The following is a 21,168-nucleotide window of genomic DNA, read 5'->3' as shown; positions in this document are numbered from 1 at the left end:
TATTACATCATGTAAACCACAATCAACAGTGCCATTATTTAAAATCCATGCTAAGATTGCATATATTTTAAAGGTCTATAAATAAATACTAATCTTAGTTATAAACTTGACATACCTTCTCTTGCACAAGTTGTCCATACATTTTTTTCTCCATGTATTCTTCTCACCCCAATCTTGGCTCTTGTGCAAATCTACACATCTAGATGTACACATAAGGTCAATTGATAATTAGATACATGAACCTCATGATTAAACATGTCAATACCTTAGCTAAACAAATTAGTAGTTTCACTTGGATTTGTAGAGAGGGATAAAGCATGCATAACATTGTGGAGAGAACTAATTTTATTTTAATCCTTGTAAAAAAAGTCCTAAGGGCCATATCTATGCCTCATGGACTCATCAGTGATGGCCTTGCCTATGTCAAGCACAAAGACATTATAGTGACTTTTCAAATTAAAACCAACTATTATGAAACTATAGGAGTGGGTATGCAACCCCTTCAAGGGTCCAACTCTCATTTGCTACCACCCACTTATGCAACCCCTTCTAGTTTCCTCATTTGTTGCCACCCACTTAGGTGAACCAAAGAAAATTCTAGTTGATTTTGCTATATAGAACAACTACACATAGATCTCCTCATATGGTTTCTCTAAGGAACTACACATAGGTTCCCCAACACACACAGGTTCCAGCTCTGACTTAGTTCACTAGCTACCAACCTTCTAAACTCATGATGTATAATTCACAGATTTTTAATTTAGCAAGGATAAGGTATAATAATGTGGAGTAAAGTGTAACTTTAATTGAACCACTATAGGAGTGTTTACAAGTTTCTAAGTTTGCAAGGCATCAATATTAACTTAAGAATGAAATTAATATGATTAGGGTTTAGTGCAAGCCTAGTAACCATTAACCACAAACCTATTCCATGTATCACCAATCTACCACAGGTTAAGAAAAGTAATAACTCCAATCACTAAATTCAACTACCTTGTTTAGCACTTCCAATGTATAGATAGGTATAATGTATGACTACACAATCCATACATGTAAATTAAATGTTTTAAATAAAACTAACATTATTTATTAAAGAAAGCTGCTACTCAGACTCTGGACTACAAAGAACTTAGGCTTGTTGCTAACAAAATGAGTCTTTTGGAGGCTGAGGTTGCTGAGACCCTTAAGAGCCTCATATAAATTTTGTTCTCTGTTTTTTTGGTTTTGTCTCTGTCTAGTTGCTGGTCTGTGGGTCTTTGCTAGCCTTTTGTTGCTAGTTTGGTTTTTTGTAGGATCTTTGGCTGCCCAATGTATTGCTCTATCCTCTGCAGCCTGTTTTGTTTTGGATTTTGTTTTGTTGTGTTGATTCTAATCCTTTTAGAATCTTCTATGTAAAGGGTTACTAGCCCCCTTCAAAACCTATTTTTGCCTTAATCCAAAACATTATTTACTCATTGTAACCAGTATCAAGGAAAATGATACATTCAAAATAAATAAATAAAGAGAACTATACATTGATATTTAAAGGTTTTATTCTTTTATACCTTCTAAAGATGCAACAAGGTTTTGTGAGAAGAAAATTACTATCCTTTGAATTTGACTAAGCCAACTTAGAGTCATTAATGAGCCCAAAACTTATACCATTCCTTAACCAACTTAGCTTTAAATAGGGACATTTTTAAAACAAAACAATGTACAGGCTTAAGATAATTAGCAACAGTTGACAAGTTTAGAAGATCATTTTTTCTTTCTTTCTTTGTTTCTTCTTCCCTATACTTGTAGAGTTTTCTTAACAATTCATTACATAATATATCCTAACAAAAGGTAATAAACATCATTTAGAAATGTAACCAGAAGTTCTACTCATATATCTTACATGCCTTGTCCATAAATAATTCTAAACACATTATTAAAAAAATACCAATACTATATAAATCCAATGTTCTCAACAACCAAATCATCTAAATCATACAATAATTATAATTAAGTCATGCAAATGTAATTAGAATTCTTAATTAAAAATTTCACTACTAGGCTTGGCATAATAGTTAGCACAATTTCCTTTTTCTTGCACTAGAAAAAATTTCATCATCTAAATGGAATTACACGAATCCTCAAATTTTATGTATCTTCTTTATATGTTGTCTATTTAGTAAGACTGGCACAATTAAATAATAGAAATATTTCATACTCAAAGTGGTGGTGGTGGTTGATAAGGAGAATGGAAGAAAAGCTCTTTTCTCGGTGACTTCCTAAAGAAACTATTTACAAAACTCAAACTATTGTCTGTGACAACTCCATGCATTTTACATTAATTGAACACAAAATTTATAGCTAATATTACTATATCATCAATCATGCATGTTAAAATTGAAGCATCAAGTTGTACCTATATAGGATGCTACAATGAATACAACCTAGCACCCATATGGTTATAACTCCCAAAGTGTGAACAATTTGGAGGTATACACAATCAAGAGCAGAGGAAACATGTTTCCCAAATAAAATCAACTAACAATAGCTCAAATAATGCATACACTAAAATTTTAGTAAGTACATTTATAACAATAAGAACTTTATAGTGTTCCTTAAGATCTTCAAGTGGGGATATGAGTTTGTAGATAATTTTTTAACACAAATACCTTTACACGCTTTTTCTGTCATAAGCTTAACATGAAATACTCAATTATGATGTAATCTTTTCTTCTTGAGCTAAGATAGAAATGTTTACCTACAACCTTTAAAAAATTAATCTTGCCTCTTTATTGGCTGGTTTGTCTCCTCTTGAATTAAGTATATTACTAGACTAGGGAAGGAAAAGTTAATTTAAACGAGCAGAGAAAATATATATATATACAAAACAAAATAGACAAAGAAAATAACACAAGGACATGGGACATGAATTTATAGTGGTTCACCATAAAGGCTACGTCCACTCTCAAGCAGGGATAACTTCTATTAATCGATATCCAATTCTACACCATATATGGACTGCACACAGTTATTTATACAATCACATTCAACTGTGAAACTAAGAGTTGAGAGAATGTGAATGGTCATGTGTCTGTTGGGCTTCACATTCCTAACAATCCCCCCTTGAAGTCCGACCAGCATAGCCATGCGCTGCGACATCCTTGTTTCCACTTCAATTCTCATATTGCAACCATGCCTTGAGAAGATTTTAATTTTGCTAGAATATGTTCCAACATACTCCGAATGAGTCTTCTCCATATCAAATCAGAGTTAAAAACATCTTCTCTAACTACTTCACTCGTTAATCCATAATCAAGAACACCACTGTTTGCAGTGCAAAATACACTCCTTCATCATAATCTCCTTCTCATGTGCTCCCCCTTAATAGAACATCTAAGATCTTGTCATCTTCCTTAAACAACATGGGATTTACCTCATCTTGCAGAAAAATAACAACATGAACACCACTCATGAAAATTCGTTGATCCTCTCTAATAGTTGTTCCACCCATGTAGGCATGAACTTTGACCTACAAGCAATCACCAAGGACCTGCATAACCTTTCCTATCTGCTGGGTAAGCTCCCGAGTGGGAGCCAAAACCAAAGCTTGGCATTCCATCAAGTTGTAGTCAAGTTGCCGCAAAATCCTAGAATAAAATGTCATTGTTTTGCCAGTTCCAAATTGCGCTTGCTCAATCACATCCAACCCCTTACAAAAAGACATTAGCCCCCTCTGCTGAAATTGCAGATGGCTTCTAAAACCTGTAGGTATACACGTCCCGCATCAAATTTTCATGCAATCCTATTGAATAAAAAATGTCGTGCACTTCATCGTAATTAGTGAACAGATCTTCACCCTTAGTTTGTAGTAATTCATTCATCTTGGCATCATACTGATGACCATCAAATTGAGTTCCTTCAAATGCCATCTTGCACTCCTCCAACAAGATCTCATCCTCCAAAGGAGCGTCTACTACATCCAAATTAACAATAGACGACTTCTCCCCTTCAATATAGCCATAATTCGATAGTGATAATGATTCTTTTTGGTGCTTGAAACTCCGTTGCCAATTTTGCCATCCATTTCCTTCACAAAAAAATCAGAACCTTAAAAATGATATTATTACAAAGCAAGTCACCAAAACATGCTCAAATACTTGCAAAATTGGGTCTTTGGATTTCTGGCCAAGTTTGACAACAACACCACCCAAAAGAGTCAAATTTTGTAGCTTCTTCGCTGTTAGAGTAAAAGGTTTTATTTACTTAATTAATTTAATCATATTGATTAATTAATTAAGTCACCTTTTCTTTTTTCACTTAAGCTAAATTTAGGAAGCTTTTTTTAGGCATTTAATAATCATTTAATAGGCATGCATCCCTTAGGTAGATTAATAATTAATTCATTATTAATTATTAATTGCTTTTTAGGGTTTCTATCTTTAGAATTAGATTTCTTTATAAGGATGTCATATCCTTCATTGTAAATCAAGCAATACAAGCAATATTCAATCAAGCATTCAATTCTTGTTATTGTCTTCAATATTCTCGTTTTTTGTGCAATTTCTCCTCTGTATGTAACAAGTATTCTTGTAGATGATTATCTGGGCTTGTGGGAATTCAACAATCATAAATTCTAACATGGTATCAGAGCTTAGATCTGAAGACCCTGTTTGCCTTTTTTGGAGATATTTGTGATTTCCAGCAATCAGAGCACCTTGGGCTCAAACCAACATTGCCATTGGACTCAGAACGTCCAAAAACCCCAAGATTTCTTGTTCATTCGCTCAGATTAGACACCGTTTGCTTCAGAGAGAAAATTTCCCCTCCTTGGCTAGTCGTACAAACGTAGGTACAGTACATGTATTTTTTTAATTTTTTTTTTTCAAAAATCAAAATAAAAGTTTTTTTTTTTTTAAAGGCAAAAGGTTGAAGCCCATAATAAATATATTGAAATACAAGAGAAGTATCTACAATAACGAGTCCGGTTTGAAGGGAGATGCTACCTTCAAAGCCCCAGGAAAAAACATAGATCAAACACCACCTAAGAAATTACAAATTAAAGATAAAGCTGCAAGATCATGTCAACTAAACAAAATAGCTCCAAAGCCTCAACCACCAATCTAAAGCCGGTGGAAACAAATGAACAATGAGGGAGATGGATACTTCAAGATTGAAGTAAGAAGTGACCAAAAAAGCCAAGAGGTCACGAACCAATAGTCCACACAAACCCAATAGAACAAAAAACTAAAAGCATCGATCAAAACACGAACACCATCAATCAAAACATGAACAACGTCGACCAAAATATGAACCATTGGAGAGCCTTAAGCGGGGGAAGCAAAAGCAACCAAGAAGCAGCTGTGAATAACTAAGTAGTCATGATAACGAAGGCATAGATCAGAAGCAACATTTCTGGGTTCTCTCTTCAAAGCCATCTCCAAAATAGATCACACCAAACCTTTTGCCATGGGGCAGCAAGCACTGAAATATCATTTATATAATTGTAGCTGTTGAACGTGCCCATTTTTAGCATTCTAATTCAGGAGCATCCCCGGTTCATAGCAATCTTGCATCAACCAAAAACATTTTCCTTTCTATTTGCTTTCTGTTTGTAGTTTTGGCATTTCTTTCAGTGTGTCTCGGTTTTGGCTCACCGGATCCTGTGGAGTTGGATTATACTTGAAGACTTGATCATATTTCTTATTTCCAGACTGCATCGCATTTGGATCATTTTTCGGCAAGTTATCTCTACCGGTTTGCTTGACAGTTTCCTATTACCAGTTGACAGTTTCTTGTTACCAGTTGCCTGGACCTATTTTGATGATCTACCGGAACCCCTTTTGAAGCTTGTGGAGCCTTGGGCGTTGATTCCGATGTTCCTTGGTGTGTGGCCGACCTTTTCCCGTGATCAACATTTCATCCTTTGAATTTTCCGGAGGAATCTCTTGGCGGAGGCGGACCTTATTGGTTTTACACGTTAGGTCTTGTTCTTTGGGTTTTGATCCCTTTTTGGGCCGACCGGATCCCCTTGGATCGTATATATAATTGTAATTGCATATTAAAATGTATCAATCGGACAATGAAGTAGCTAGATTGAGCGTAGAAGATAGATCTTAAGATTAAAGGTTCCGGTTGTGACCTATTCTGTACTTTGAGCATGTTTTAGCAGGCCCGTGAGCCGGTTTCTGTAACCCGGTTGTTACCGGTTGGTTGTAATCAATTTTCATGTTACAATACAATCTGTTCTGCATTGCCTCCATCATATCTTTGTGTTTCCGTTGTGTTACTCTTGCCGACCGGTCCAGATTGATCTCTTTGAGGTCCCTCCTAACCGGTGACTGCTTCAAGTGGTATCGGAGCGAGTTTTTGTTCCGTAGGTTGTGTGTCTTGAGATTTTTGTTGTAGGATGGTGGATTGTGGATCCGACCTGCAGCTGTAGAGGACCGACGTGAACGATGGCGCGAAGAGGAAATAGGAATGGTGGAGCGCGTGGGAATGCAAACCTTGCTGTGATGGAAATGTTGTGAGGGATAGCAGCCTGGTTGGAAGTCGTGGAGACAACCCAGAGAAGAGGCCGACATATTGAAGATGTAAGTGAAGATGAAGGAGAAGAAGCCCCAACAAAACAAGTAAACCCACTAGTGGTTGACCTAGATGAGGAAAGGTTTTTGCGGGTTTTGAGTAGGGCGAATACTAAACCTCATTTTACACCACCAGAATATGATGGGAAGTTGGATTCAGATGAATTGATGGATTGGATCTCGGAGATGGAGAAATACTTTGATTTTAAAAACATTGCAGAAGAAAGGAAGGTGAAATATGCCTGTACCGGGTTGAAAGATGCTTGTACCCAGTTGAAAGGTCATGCATCTCTTTGGTGGGAACATTTGCAAGTTGATAGACAGAGAGGAGGTAAAGAGAAGATCAAGACATGAGATCGGATGATTGCTAAGTTGAAATCAAAATTTATGCTAGCTGATTATCAAGTGAATTTGTTTCAGAAGTTGCAGAATTTGAGACAAAAGGAATCTAGTGTGAACAAATACACCGAGGCATTTTACAAGTCGCATATGAGATCCAGACATGTTGATGATGAAGTTGAACAAGTTGAAAGATATTTGAATGGATTGCAGGTGTCTATACAAGATGAACTTAGTTTGATCAAATTAGAGAGTGTTGAAGAGGCTTACCAGTATGCCTTAAAGGTAGAAGAGAAGCTAAACAAAAGACATGAGCAAAGGCAGAGAGGCAGAGGTGGAAGGTTTACCAGAGGAAGATTTAAAGGAGGAAGAGGACATACCGGAGGTAGATGAACCTGTACAAATTAGAACAAGGAAAAGGAGGTGAACAAAGAAGGTAAATCATACCAGAAAGATGATAGAAATTTCTACTGGAGGAGAGAACCAGATGGATACCAGAATGAGAATTTTGGAAGACAAGACAAGAGAACATTTAGAGGAACTTGCTATAAGTGTGGAGGAGAAAGACATCGTGCTTTCGAGTGTAAGAAGACAAAGAATACCGGAAGAGAAAGAGTGGTGGAAGAAAACCCCACCAGATCAGACAAGGCTGAACTCACAAAGTTGGTTCCCATTTTTTGGTACATCCTGATTTTTGCTGAAGTGCTAAATTTTTTAGAAAATATAATTTAAGAGGTCCCATTTTAAGTAATTAATTTAATCAAAGGCTCTTAGATCAAAATTTATTGGATAGAACCTCTCTACTTCTAAATCATACTTGCAATGGAGTATCCTTTGCATCTATCAAATGCTGATAAAAAACCAATTTTCTATTAGCATTTGTGGGGTCAAATTAATTCATTTTAATTTTTTTTTTAAAAAGTATTTAGTCCTTATTACAAGCTTTCCAAATAATATAACTTTTAATATATTTAATTTCATTAATATATTTTTATTTTATTTCTTATGAATGTAGGTTTTTCACCGAACATGAACTTCTTCGTTCAATGTATTGGGAAAAATAGTAAACTAACTCAATTTTTTTTTGAAAAATATCTATGCACTAGGTATTGATGTTTTCTTTCTAACAAAAAAAAAAAAATTGAATTTTGATATATATAGAACAAGTTATGTGTTCAAACGTATACCGATATCTAAATTATAATTAGTTGAATTTCAAAACTTAATAAATGAATATATTCAACATATCACTATCAAACCAACTGCATGCCCTAGGTATTGATGTTACAAACCAAAATTCAAAAGAATTAAGTTTTTATCATTTATAATAAAAAAAATTATGCGTTTCGGGATACACATCACTCTTAAAAAATGTCGTTTGCTGTAAAAAATTACTTTTTGAGGGAGATGCAAAAATCAATAAAATTTTATTCAAACAAATTTGAAAAAAATATATTTAGAATCTACAAACAAGATGCTAAAAATCACTAGTTTATATCATCTTCAAATTCTTAACGGTTTAAAAGTTATAGGTGTTGGAAAGTGAAGGTTTTTTTCAAAATATTCATCTAAGTGTCAAAGTTGGTCAAAAAGTGGGAACCAGTATTGTGAGTTCACCCACAATAAACCAGAAGATGGAGAACTGTTGATGATGAGGAGAGCTTTGTGTCATATTGGAAGAGATGAAGAGCCCTTGTAGAGGAAGAATTTGTTCAAGACCAGATGTACGGTATCTGCTAAGTGTTCTAAAGTTGTTATTGATAGTGGTAGTTTAGATAATCTCGTTTCAGAAGAGATGGTGAATAGGTTGAAATTGGAGAGATTGAAACACCCTAAGCCTTATCAGATAACATGGATTCAGGATGAACATAAGTTGTTAGTAAGTGAGCAATGTTTGGTGAAATTGAAAATTGGGAATTATCATGATGAAGTCTTGTGTGATATTATGCTTATGGATATTTGTCATCTTTTGTTGGGTAGAACTTAGCAGTTTGATAGACAGACAGTACATGATGGGAGGAAGAATACATACACAATTGTGGCCAATGGGATGAAGTAAACCTTGTTGCTTTTGGAGGAACCTTTGAAGAATGAAGTCTGTACAAATGATAGAATTTGTTTGATAGATGGAAGGAAATTCTTGGATGGGTTGAGACATGAGAATGTGTGTTTTTCCTTAATTCCTAAAAAGACTGAGAATCCAGAGCATGAAGAGGAACAACCGGAAGAGATAAAATATTTGCTGACAGAATATGAAGACATCATTTTAGATAATGTACCTAATGGATTGCCACCTGTGAGAAGTATTAGTCATTGCATGGACTTGGTTCCTGGAGCTAGTTTGCCTAACAAAGCTGCACACTAGATGACACTGGCAAAGAATGAAGAACTGAATAGACAAGTGCAGGAGCTGTTGAAGAAAGGTTTGATCAGGGAAAGTTTGAGCCCTTGTGTAGTACCGACAATATTAGCACCTAAGAATAATGGAGAGTGGAGAATGTGTATTGATTCCAGAGAAATAAACAAGATCATAGTAAAATACCGGTTTCCTTTGCCTAGGATGGATGACATAATGGACTGTTTGAGTGGAGCCAAATACTTTACAAAGATAGATTTGAAGAGTGGATATCATCAGATTAGGATCAGGGAAGGAGATGAGTGGAAGACAAGATTCAAGACAAATGAAGGACTGTATGAATGGTTGGTGATGCCTTTTGGGTTAACTAATGCACCAAATACTTTCATGAGGCTGATGAATGAGGTATTGAAGAAATTTTTGGGTAAGTTTGTTATTGTGTATTTGGATGACATTCTGATTTTTAGTAAGTCAAAAGAGGAGCATTTGTTTCATTTGAGACAAGTTTTGCAGAGGTTGAGAGAAGAAAAGTTGCTAATAAATATAAAGAAGTGTACTTTCATGAAGGATGAGTTAGTCTATTTGGGATTTGTGATATCTGAGGATGGTTGAAGATGGCCCTTGAGAAAGTAAAAGCAATTGTTGAGTGGCCTACACCGGAAAGCATTGGAGAGGTAAGATCTTTTCATGGATTGGCTAGTTTCTACCGGAAGTTCATCAGAAATTTCAGTTCAGTTTGTAACCCTATAACTGAGACCATGAGGGGAGATCGGAAGGAATTCAAGTGGACCACCAGAGCAAACAAAAGTTTTGAACTGTTGAAGCATAAACTGACTGAGCAACCTATATTAGCTTTATTGGATTTCAATAAAGTTTTTCAAGTGGATTGTGATGCAAGTAGAACAACAATAGGAGAAATCTTGAGTCAGGAAGGGAGAGCAGTAGCTTATTTCAGTAAGAAATTGAATGATGCTCGTAGGATATATTCAGTGTATGATCAAGAGTTTTATGCCATAGTTCAAGCCTTGAAGAAATGGAGACATTACTTGTTGCCTAAGGAGTTTGTGTTGTATACAGATCATCAAGCTTTGTAGCATTTGAACAGTCAGAGTAAGTTGAATCAGAGACATATGAGATGGGGAGTTTTTGCAGAGTTATACCTTTGTGTTGAAGCATAGAAGTGGGGAATCTAACAAAGTTGCTGATGCATTGAGTAGGAGAAGGAATTTCCTGACAGAGATGAGAGTGACAGTATTAGGAATTGAGGAATTGAAGACTTTGTATGATGATGACCCGGATTTTGCAGAACCTTGGAAAGCATGTAGAGAACCGGTTATGGTAGATAGAAGCAAGTAGTTGGATTACTTCATTCAGGATGAGATTTTATTCAAAGGAGTTCGGTTGTGCATACCTAAGAGTTCGATAAGGGAGAATCTGATAAAGGAGAAACACAGTGGAGGATTGGCTGGACATTTTGGTATTGACAAAATAGTAGCATTGGTGAATGAGCAGTACTTTTGGCTCCAGATTCATAAGGATGTTAAGAAATATGTGAAAAGTTGTAGAGTTTGTCAAGTTGCAAAGGGTAGTAGTCAGAATATGGGATTGTATAAACTTTTGACAGTACTGATAAGACCTTGGGAGGATATAAGCATGGATTTCATACTCGGATTACCTAAAACACCGAGAGGGAATGATTCTATATTTGTGGTAGTGGATAGATTCTCTAAGATGACTCATTTCATACCTTGTAAGAAGACATCAGATGCATTGCATGTAGTAGACCTATTTTCCAGGGAAGTAGCAAGATTGCATGGATTACCTAAGAGCATAGTTTCAGACAGAGACACTAAGTTTATTGGCTATTTTTGGAGAACACTTTGGAAGAAGATGAAGATGTTGGCATTTTGATGATGTTTTGATTGTCATTGATGGACACACACTTTCTTGATGTATGAGTTATGCTCAACCAGTAATTGCTCCAACCAATATTGTGTATTATTGAATGTATAGTCTTTAGACTATCAGTGTTTTGCAGAAAATGGTTTACCGGTCACAGATTATATGAAGACCGCAAGCGGTATGAAGACCCCAAGCGGTACGAGGATCCCAAGTGGTTCGAGGAGCTCAAGCGGTACGAAGGAACCAAGCAGTAGTTAACTTTTGATCGGAACACTACGATCTACCAGTCTTCATTTTTGACAACCGGTAATCAGTATATTGTATTAACCGGTATTACTCTGTGATGAGTTACCAACCAGTATTACTGTAATGTGTGATGAGTTATCATCCACCGACACTTTGGCGGTGTTTTTGTGCCGTGTTACCAAATGTGTCTAGATACACTAAACCTAGAAACTTGTAGTCTAATCCTATTGGACCGACATGAAATCAGTTTCCTTTATAAGGACATCATGTCTAGGGTTTGCATGTATGAGAGATAGAATAGAAAAAGGTTATGTGCGATCATCGAAGAGAAGATTAGGTCTATGTGAAGAGATAGAGTGTGGAGATATTGAAGACTGAAGTAATGCTGAAATGCATTAACAATAAGCTATCAAGGATCTAATTAAGCATACTGTGCTATTGCCTAGATCATTCACTTGTTGATTACTAATATCTTCGACAAGTCTAAAACCCTTAACCGGGAAGGCCCAACAAAGCATTTGTAAATCCTCTAACAAGGTGGTTCACAACTGTGGATCTGAAATCCTTTAACAAGGTAGTCTTTAACATGACTTATTTCCTAACAAAGATCTAGATTCCTAACAGGATCTGTTCTGGTGAAGAACATTGTATGACCTTAACCGGTCTGACCTTAACCGGTCTAGTTACTATTCTATAGATAGTTGCTTGTGAGTTTCTGCTCACCGTGGTTTTTCCCATTTGGGTTTCCACGCCAAATATCTTGTGTTATGGTGATTGTGCTCTTATGGGTGAATGCTTTGTTTTCTATTTGGTTTGCATTTATCTTAACCAGTTTATTAGTGAATCTGCTGTACCGGTTATCTTCTAGACTGTTTAAAAGTTTGTTTACAACAATTTATGGCATACTAATTCACCACCCCTCTTAGTATTCATCAATTGGTATCAGAGCCAACCTTTATATAAGTCTAACCACTTGGAAGGAGATATGGGGGAATACAGTGTGAGGGAACTTACTCATCATCTCACTCAGATTGAGAGAGCCTATGATGAACTCAAAGTCAAGTATAAAGCCTCTTTGGCCAAAAGAAGAGAGCATGCTGAGAAACTAATGGAACTCACTAAAAATAGCTCTTCTGATGAAGCTGACATGGATGCCCTAGTTGAAGAAGTTGAAAAACTGAATGAATCTAAAGCCAATCTAAGAAAAGAGTTGGAAGGAATGACTATCAGAATGTGTTAAGAGCTTGAGAATAGAAGGAAAGCTGAAGATCTGGTAAAAGACAAAGATCATGAGATCTCCAAGCTGAAGCAAGAAACAGTACCCTTACTGCTCATCTCCAAGAGAGTAAAGTGGAAAAAGAAGAAATGCAAGGTGAACTAAACATGGCTATTTCTGAGAATGCAACCTTGATGGAATCCAATGCTGCTATTTCCAAGGAACTTACCGAGTCAAAGGAGATACTTGCCAAATTCAATAAGAGTACTGCTAAGCTAGAGCAAAAGCTGGAATCGACAAAGCCAGTAAAGAATACCACTAGACTTGGTTTCTCTAGGTATGGGGAAGGTGAGACCTCTGGAACAAAAGCTGAAGCATCAAATAAGCAAGCAACATCCAAGGATAAAGGTAAGCAAATATTTAAACCTGTTTTCTTTAATTGTGTCAAAGAAGGACATACTGCCAATGTGTGTAGAAGCAAGGCCTACAATAATTTTCCTTATTTTCAAAACAAAATGCCTAGATCCAATAGATTCAATGGAAACTCTTATGCATGCAACAAGTTTGGGCATAGAGTATTTGAATGTAGGTCAATTTTACACAACACTGGGAGATATCCTCCAAGGACTCAAGGAGTTATTTTGGAACTTCCTGTGAACCAGAATCCCAATCGGTACAATACCTATGACCATCGGTCAGTTGGTTATCAAGCGGCAACTAGTTGGAAAGCAACTTGTTTGATCTGTCGTGGTAGCTGTCACACTACTGCAACATGTAGAAGGAAGAATGAAAGTATGAATAATAGACCATGGATAACACCTAGAATGGTATGCTATCATTGCAACAAACCGGGACACACTGCCAGAACTTGCAGACTAAGAAAGAACCTATTGGGTGATATAACGATCACTCCAAAAGGGAAGATTGATGTTGAAACTGTTCAAATAGAAATGAATAAAACTTGGAAAAATAAATCAGAAGAAGAGTCACAAAATGAACCTGCTTCTGCACCTAGTGTGGAAGTCTCTGAATCGACAAACTGAGCTTCAGAAAAGATTAGGGGAAACATATTGGTGAAATATTTTGAACCCCTAGTTTATATCGGTAAATACCTTAACCGATATATGTTACCTGTTAGTCAGCAGAAGACTTGAAGTGGTAAAAGGCAAAATTAGGGTTTGTGCCCTAGCGGTGATGCATTTATTATGGTTGGTGAGAGTTTGTTTAAAAGGGTTTTGCGTCGTCATTTTCACTTATCTATTTTCGAAAGAAGAATTTTTCAAAAGCAGAGCAACCAGAGCGATTTGTCTAGCAGTTGACGAAATCTTATGCGAAATATTGCAACCATCTTCAAGCAATCAGTGAAGAACTCTAAGCGGTGAACTTGCAACGGAAGTGGTGTTTTGTGCGCAACATTGGAAAACCTAAATTCTAGTTTGTGAAGGTATTTTCTAAAATTCTTACTTATCATTTGATCATGGATTCTACACCGCACTCTAGTTCTAGTACACCTGTAGATTCAGCTGAATTTCTTCAAAAGAAAATGAAATACAATGCCCTATCTCAAATACCCGCCGAAGTTATTGTTGAGGGAGATATTTCAGGGTATATAGGCTGTAAATTGGAAGACCTAGGATCCTAGTGATTCATTCCCAGCTAAGTCTATTATGTGGGGATGACAAGAAGATCAAACATGAGTATAGTGTCCTTGAGAAGATGAAACTGCACAATGTGGTATGTTTTTTGGAAGAGTTCATAGAAGAACATATTCGCATCATCCTTAGCAGAGTGCATGGTGACAAGATGTATCTTGAGCGGACCCATGACATCACACTGGAAGCAATTTATGCCGTCACCGACTTCTGCAATATTGGAGAGGTATCAGCTCTACGGAAGGTCACCAAAACTAAAATGACAAAGCTCACCGGTTCTGTGAATGACCAATGGGCGATGACCGTCAACACCATCTTTGATGATCTGGTAAAATATGCTTGCATGGTGATTGGTTACCGGATATTTTATGCCAGCAGAATGAATTCTGTCCCTGTTGCTGTAGTGAATGCTGCTTATAGGATGATCAAGGAAGACACTACATTTGACCTATGTACCTGTCTACGGAAGCAATTGCTATTGAATCTGAAGTCCATCAAACAAGACAATTCTCTAAGGTTTAGGTTTGGCCAACTTCTGGTTGGCCTATTCTTCTATTTTCAAGGTTATTTCCCTAGAGTAAGTGATGTTCAATGGTCCACTGACCTACCAGTTTCCAGACATATTAAGGAGAGTCTACAAGTAGTAGGAACTGCATATCCTGATGTTCTAAATAAGTATTTTGATGAATTCAAAGAAAAGATGAACCACAAAATAAGGAAATCTGGTGATATTGTGAAGATGTATGAAGATGACATCTGCTTCACAATAAGTATAGATGACTGCATAATGGAAGCGGTGGAACCGAGAAAGGAAGTAGTTGGCCCTATGGGGTATGAAGTGGTGAATGACTCATTGATCGGGTATGCCTCTACCCTACTTGCCTCACCACTGGATGAAAAGAAGAAAAGAACGGGTACCTACTTGGAGAGGGTCACACTGATTGAGGAACCAAAGCAGAAAAAGGGCAAAGCAGTGCCATCGGTATCTGCACCGGTTATATCTACTAGTCCGAAAGTGACCAAGTGGTCACCAGCTAAGAAGAAACCTGAGATCATTCCAGCAAAAGTTTTTAGGAGGAAGCGGAAATCCAGGACCCACTCATCAGAGGAAGAAGACACTGAACCAGAGATTCAAACAAAGAAGACAAGGCAATCAAGCAAAAAGCCAAAGTCTATCGGTAATGTACCTGCAACTTCTACACCGGTAATATTGATATTTCTTCTTATAAACCAATGACACATTGTTAGAGGATAATAAATAATATTAGGAGAAAATTGCTTGATGATTTAAAAGAACATTTTGATGACTTTAATGATAGTGAGAAAGAGGAGGTAGAATAGGAAGTCATTAAATACTAATGTATTAATGATCGGTCACCGTATGAGATTAGATCGATTACACCAGATTCTTTGTATAATTATTTAGATAATAAATGGCGCATTGCCATTGAAAGAGAACAGGAGATCAGGGGGGAATTTTTTGCACAATACTTTCCCGATGCTTCAAATTCTAAATTATTTGAAATAATGGATAAGAACAAAGGCATCTTCTTCATGAGAAGGAGAAGACTTAGGCTACTAGAAGGTAAAGCTTCTGAAGTGGAAAAGGATACACATATACATGTTAAAGCTGCTATCGAAATACACCGGGTAGTTGAATCCACTAAGAAGACTGAACAAGAACCTGACAAACCGGATGAGGTATTTGACAGTCAAGGTGAAAGAGTGACAACAAATTGATACTATTGATGTTGATGCATTAGATAATGAGAATGTCACTCCTGACAAAGAGAAAGAGAAACAAGACAAAGAAAAAGCTGTGAAAGAGAAACAGGACAAGGAAAAAGTTGAAAAAGAGAAACAGGACAAAGAGAAGACAAAGAAAGAGCAAGAGGAAAAAGCAAGGCAAGAAGAAATCAGGAGGAAAGAGTTAGAGAAAAAGAAAGAGGAAGACAAGAGAAAAGAGGAAGAGAAAAAGAAAGAGGAAGATAAGAGAAAAGAGGTAGAGAAGAAGAAAGAGGAAGAAAAGAAGAAAGAGGAAGAGAAGAAGAGAGAAGAAGATAAGAGAAAAGAAGAAGAGAAGAGGAAGGAAGAAGAAAGGAAGAAGGAGGAAGAGAAGAAAAAATAAGAAGAGGAGAAAAAGAAGAAAGAAGAGGATAAGAAAAGAGCAGAAGAGGAGAAGGAAGCAGAGAAGAACAAACAAGCGGAGATCAAAACAAAAGAAGGAGGGTAGACTCGTAAGGTAATAGGTGATCAAACCAAATAGGTTGATACCACCAGTCCTATTGATCTAACTCTTGCAAGTCTGACTCAATCAACAGATGAGTCTGAGCTACTACAAAGCATAAAACTTGCACAGGAGAGACTGGAAGAATTGTGAAGGAAGAAAGAATAGGATGTCATACAAATTACAGTTGACACCCTTACCAGTCTAATTCCCGGTACTAACCTCCCCAGTACCGATTCCTCTCTATCCAAGCTCAAACTTCTCTATACCATAGTGGAGGACCAGGTACAATGCTTGGAAGATGTTGCTGAAGCAACTGCAAAGAAGAACCATGAAAAGGCATTCAATGTTGCCTTAGTAAAGCAAATGAATGAACTGAGGAGACAACTACTGAAGCAACAGAATGACATTAGTGTTGCTATGGATGAGGGCAAATTATTTTTGAGTAAAATCTGCCAACCCCATCTGTTTTGTGAAGATGTGCTCAAACAGAAAGCTCAACTCCAATCGGAGTTACAGGGATATATCAGCACCTTCAAGATGCCCTATGACTTATTCACTACCTATGGGAAAATAGTTCATCATTTTCAGCGTCAGACTGCCAAGATGGACTTAGAGATCAACAACCGGACTAAAGATTTGCAGGAGCTTCAACTGCTCCTATTACCTAAACTACATCTTCAGAGATGTTTTCTCAACTTGGAAGCCATCACAGTAACTCAAGAGTTGAGTACCATCCATGCAATGGAAGAACTGACATTCTAGATGAAGACTGAAAGTGAGGTTGCTACCTCATTACTTGAGTCATGGAATTGGACATGAAGATTTTTGTGCAAAACTTTAAATCTGTTTTTGAAAAATTTCATTCCTTATTGTCATGAACATCTACTCTGTGTTATTTTATAAAAAGGATAGTTTGCATTACTTTGTCATTGTTGGCAAAGGGGGAGTAGTGTACATTAAATTTTTTGTGAATGTTACCATTTCATGTACTTTCATGTTACCATTTTGGGGAGTAGTGTACATTGTAATCTTTGCAAAAGGGGTAGTGTATATGCTTAGGGGGAATAATTTTGATTATGGCATTTTTGTTGTAAAAACATTTAGATGTCAAAATGCCAAAGGGGGAGATTGTTGGCATTTTGATGATGTTTTGATTGTCAGTGATGGACACACACTTTCTTGATGTATGAGTTATGCTCAATTGGTAATTGCTCCAACTGGTATTGTGTATTATTGAATGTATAGTCTTTAGACTATTGGTGTTTTGCAGAAAATGGTTTACCGGTCACAGATTGTATGAAGACCGCAAGCGGTATGAAGACCCCAAGTGGTACGAGGATCCCAAGTGGTTCGAGGCTCTCAAGCGGTACGAAGGAACCAAGCAGTAGTTAACTTTTGATCGAAACACTACGATCTACCACTCTTCATTTTTGACAACCGGTAATTGGTATATTGTATTAACCGGTATTACTCTGTGATGAGTTACCAACCGGTATTACTGTAATGTGTGATGATTTATCATCCACCAATACTTTGGCGGTGTTTTTGTGCCATGTTACCAAATGTGTCTAGATACACTGAACCTAGGAACTTGTAGTCTAATCCTATTGGACCGACATGAAATCAATTTTCTTTATAAGGACATCATGTCTAGGGTTTGCATGTATGAGAGATAGAATAGAAAAAGGTTATGTGCGATCATCAAAGAGAAGATTAGGTCTGTGTGAAGAGATAGAGTGTGGAGATATTGAAGACTGAAGTATGCTGAAATGCATTAACAATGAGCTGTCAAGGATCTAATTAAGCATACTGTGCTATTGCCTAGATCATTCACTTGTTGATTACTAATATCTTCGACAAGTCTAAAACCCTTAACCGGGAAGGCCCAACAAAGCATTTGTAAATCCTCTAACAAGGTGGTTCACAACTGTGGATCTAAAATCTTTTAACAAGATAGTCTTTAACATGACTTATTTCCTAACAGAGATCTAGATTCCTAACAGGATCTGTTTTGGTGAAGAACATTGTATGACCTTAACCGGTCTGACCTTAACCGGTTTGGTTACTATTCTACAGATAGTTACTTGTGAGTTTTTGCTCACCGTGGTTTTTACCATTTGGGTTTCCACATCAAATATCTTGTGTTATGGTGATTGTACTCTTGTGGGTGAATGCTTTGTTTGCTATTTGGTTTGCATTTATCTTAACCGGTTTATTAGTGAATCTGCTATACCGGTTATCTGCTAGATTGTTTAAAAGTTTGTTTACAACAATTTATGGCATACTAATTCACCCCCCCTCTTAGTATTCATCAAAAGATAGTTTTGAAGTTCAGTTCTACTTTTCATCCACAAACTGATGGATAGACAGAAGTAGTTAACTGGAGCTTGGGAAATTTGTTGAGATTTTTAGTTGGAGATAAAATCGGAAGTTGGGATTTGATCCTTGCACAAGCAGAGTTTGCGTACAACAATTCAATAAATAGGAGTACCGAAGAACACCTTTTGAGATTGTTACCGAAGTACATCCTAGAGGTATATTAGAATTAAGAGATATTAGCAGTGAAGACTGGAGAAGTTCAGAAGCAGAAGACTTTGCAGATCACATGGCAACCTTGCATATTCAGGTTAAGCAACATTTGGAAGACATGAACAACAAGTATAAGGAGAAGGCAGATGAGTAGAGGAGACATAAGGAATTTGAAGTTGGTGATGAAGTGATGGTATATCTGAGAAAAGAAAGATTCCCGGTTGGAACTTATAACAAATTGCAGATGAAAATTTTTGGACCTTGCAAAATATTGAGGAGGTTCAGTTTTGGAAATGCATATGAAGTGGAGTTATCGAATAGTCTGAGTATTTCACCCGTGTTTAACATTGCAGATCTTCATGAGTATCATGAACTAGAATTTAGTGAGGACAATATTGCAGACCTGGAGAAACAGTTGCCCTGGAAGGAACCAAATCAAATTGAAGAAAATTTGGATAGTAGGATTGGGCGTAGTACCCAGAGCAATCAGTATAAGGAGTATCTTGTGAAGTGGAAGGACAAACCAGTTGAAGATTCATCTTGGATTTCGCAGGCAGAGGTAGACCGCCTTGGTTTTCCTCTAACCCCAACAAAGTGAGAGACTCACTTTTTCAATAACCTCGGATGCCCGATGCAGGAGCATCCCCGGTTCATAGCAATCTTGCATCAACCAAAAACATTTTCCTTTCTGTTTCCTTTCTGTTTGCAGTTTCAACATTTCTTTCTCCGTGTCCCGGTTTTGGCTCACCAGATCCCATGGAGTTAGATTCTACTTGAAGACTTGATCATCTTTCTTATTTCCAGATTGTATCCCATTTGGATCATTTTCCAACAAGTTATCGCTATCGGTTTCCTTGATAGTTCCCTATTTCTGGTTGATAGTTTCTTGTTACCGGTTGCCTGGACCTATTTTGGTGATCTATCGGAACCCCTTCCGAATCTTGTGAAGCCTTGGGCGTTGAATATGATGTTCCTTGGCGTGTGGCTGACCCTTTCCCATGATCTACACTTCATCCTTTGGATTTTCTAGAGGAATCTCTTGGCGGAGGCCGACCTTGTTGGTTTTACACGTTAGGTCTTGTTCGTCGGGTTTTGATCCCTTTTTGGGCTGACCGGATTCCCTTGGATCGTATATATAATTGTAATTGCGCATTAGAATGTATCAATTAGACAATAAAGTATCTAGATTGAGCGTAGAAGATAGATCTTAAGATTAAAGGTCCCAATTGTGACCTATTATGTACTTTGAGCATGTTTTAGCAGGCCTGTGAGCAGGTTTCTGTAACCCAGTTGTTACCGATTGGTTGTAATCAATTTTCATGTTATAATACAATCTGTTCTGCATTGCCTCCATTATATCTTTGTGTTTCTGTTGTGTTACTCTTGCTGACTGGTCCGGATTGATCTCTTTGAGGTCCCTCCTAACTGGTGACTGCTTCACATTCACAGGACATGAAAGTCCAATCATACAACAAATGACCAGTATAGCTATCATCTGTCTTGCCAAACTCATTACAGGAGAAATCCATTTCCGAAAACTCATTATTTTTGCCATGATAACTTAAAGAGGTGATCTAAGAGCTTAATGAGTTCACAGTATCCTGAGCAGAAAATCAAAAGTTCTGCTACATTCATCTCCACCCAAATTTTATGGCATTGGTTTCCTTTCAAACAAGGACATTTAGATTTAATAACAAAGCATACAATTAAGGACCTGCCATTGGGCAAGAAGTCACCAAGAACCTAAAGGTGAAAATATAGTAACCTGGCCTCAAAAAAGTTCAAGCTTGGAAGATAGTCCCTAGAAAAGCAACCTCATATATTAGTGGGAAAACAAAACAATTTTTTTTTAATTAAAAAAAAAAAAATTAATTTGGGAGGCACGAGTTTTTTTAAATTTTTTTTATTAGATTTTAAAAAACAAATCTTTTCTTTTTTATTAGATTTTTTTATAAAAACTTTTCATGCCTTTTATTTTTTTAAATAAAATGTTTGCATGTTTTTTTATTAATTTTTTTTATTAAATTTTTTAAATTTTTTGTTAGTTTTTTTTAAAAAAAATCTTTTCTTTTTTATTAGTTTTTTAAATTTTTTTTTTTTAATAATTAAGTACTAACCAAAAAAAGGGGGTTAGCTCCCATACA

This window comes from Cryptomeria japonica, chromosome 6 (assembly GCF_030272615.1).
Source record: "Cryptomeria japonica chromosome 6, Sugi_1.0, whole genome shotgun sequence".
In the NCBI taxonomy this organism is placed as follows: domain Eukaryota; kingdom Viridiplantae; phylum Streptophyta; class Pinopsida; order Cupressales; family Cupressaceae; genus Cryptomeria; species Cryptomeria japonica.
The sequence above is the reverse complement of the archived record's forward strand: the minus strand, read 5'-3'. Positions refer to the sequence as shown.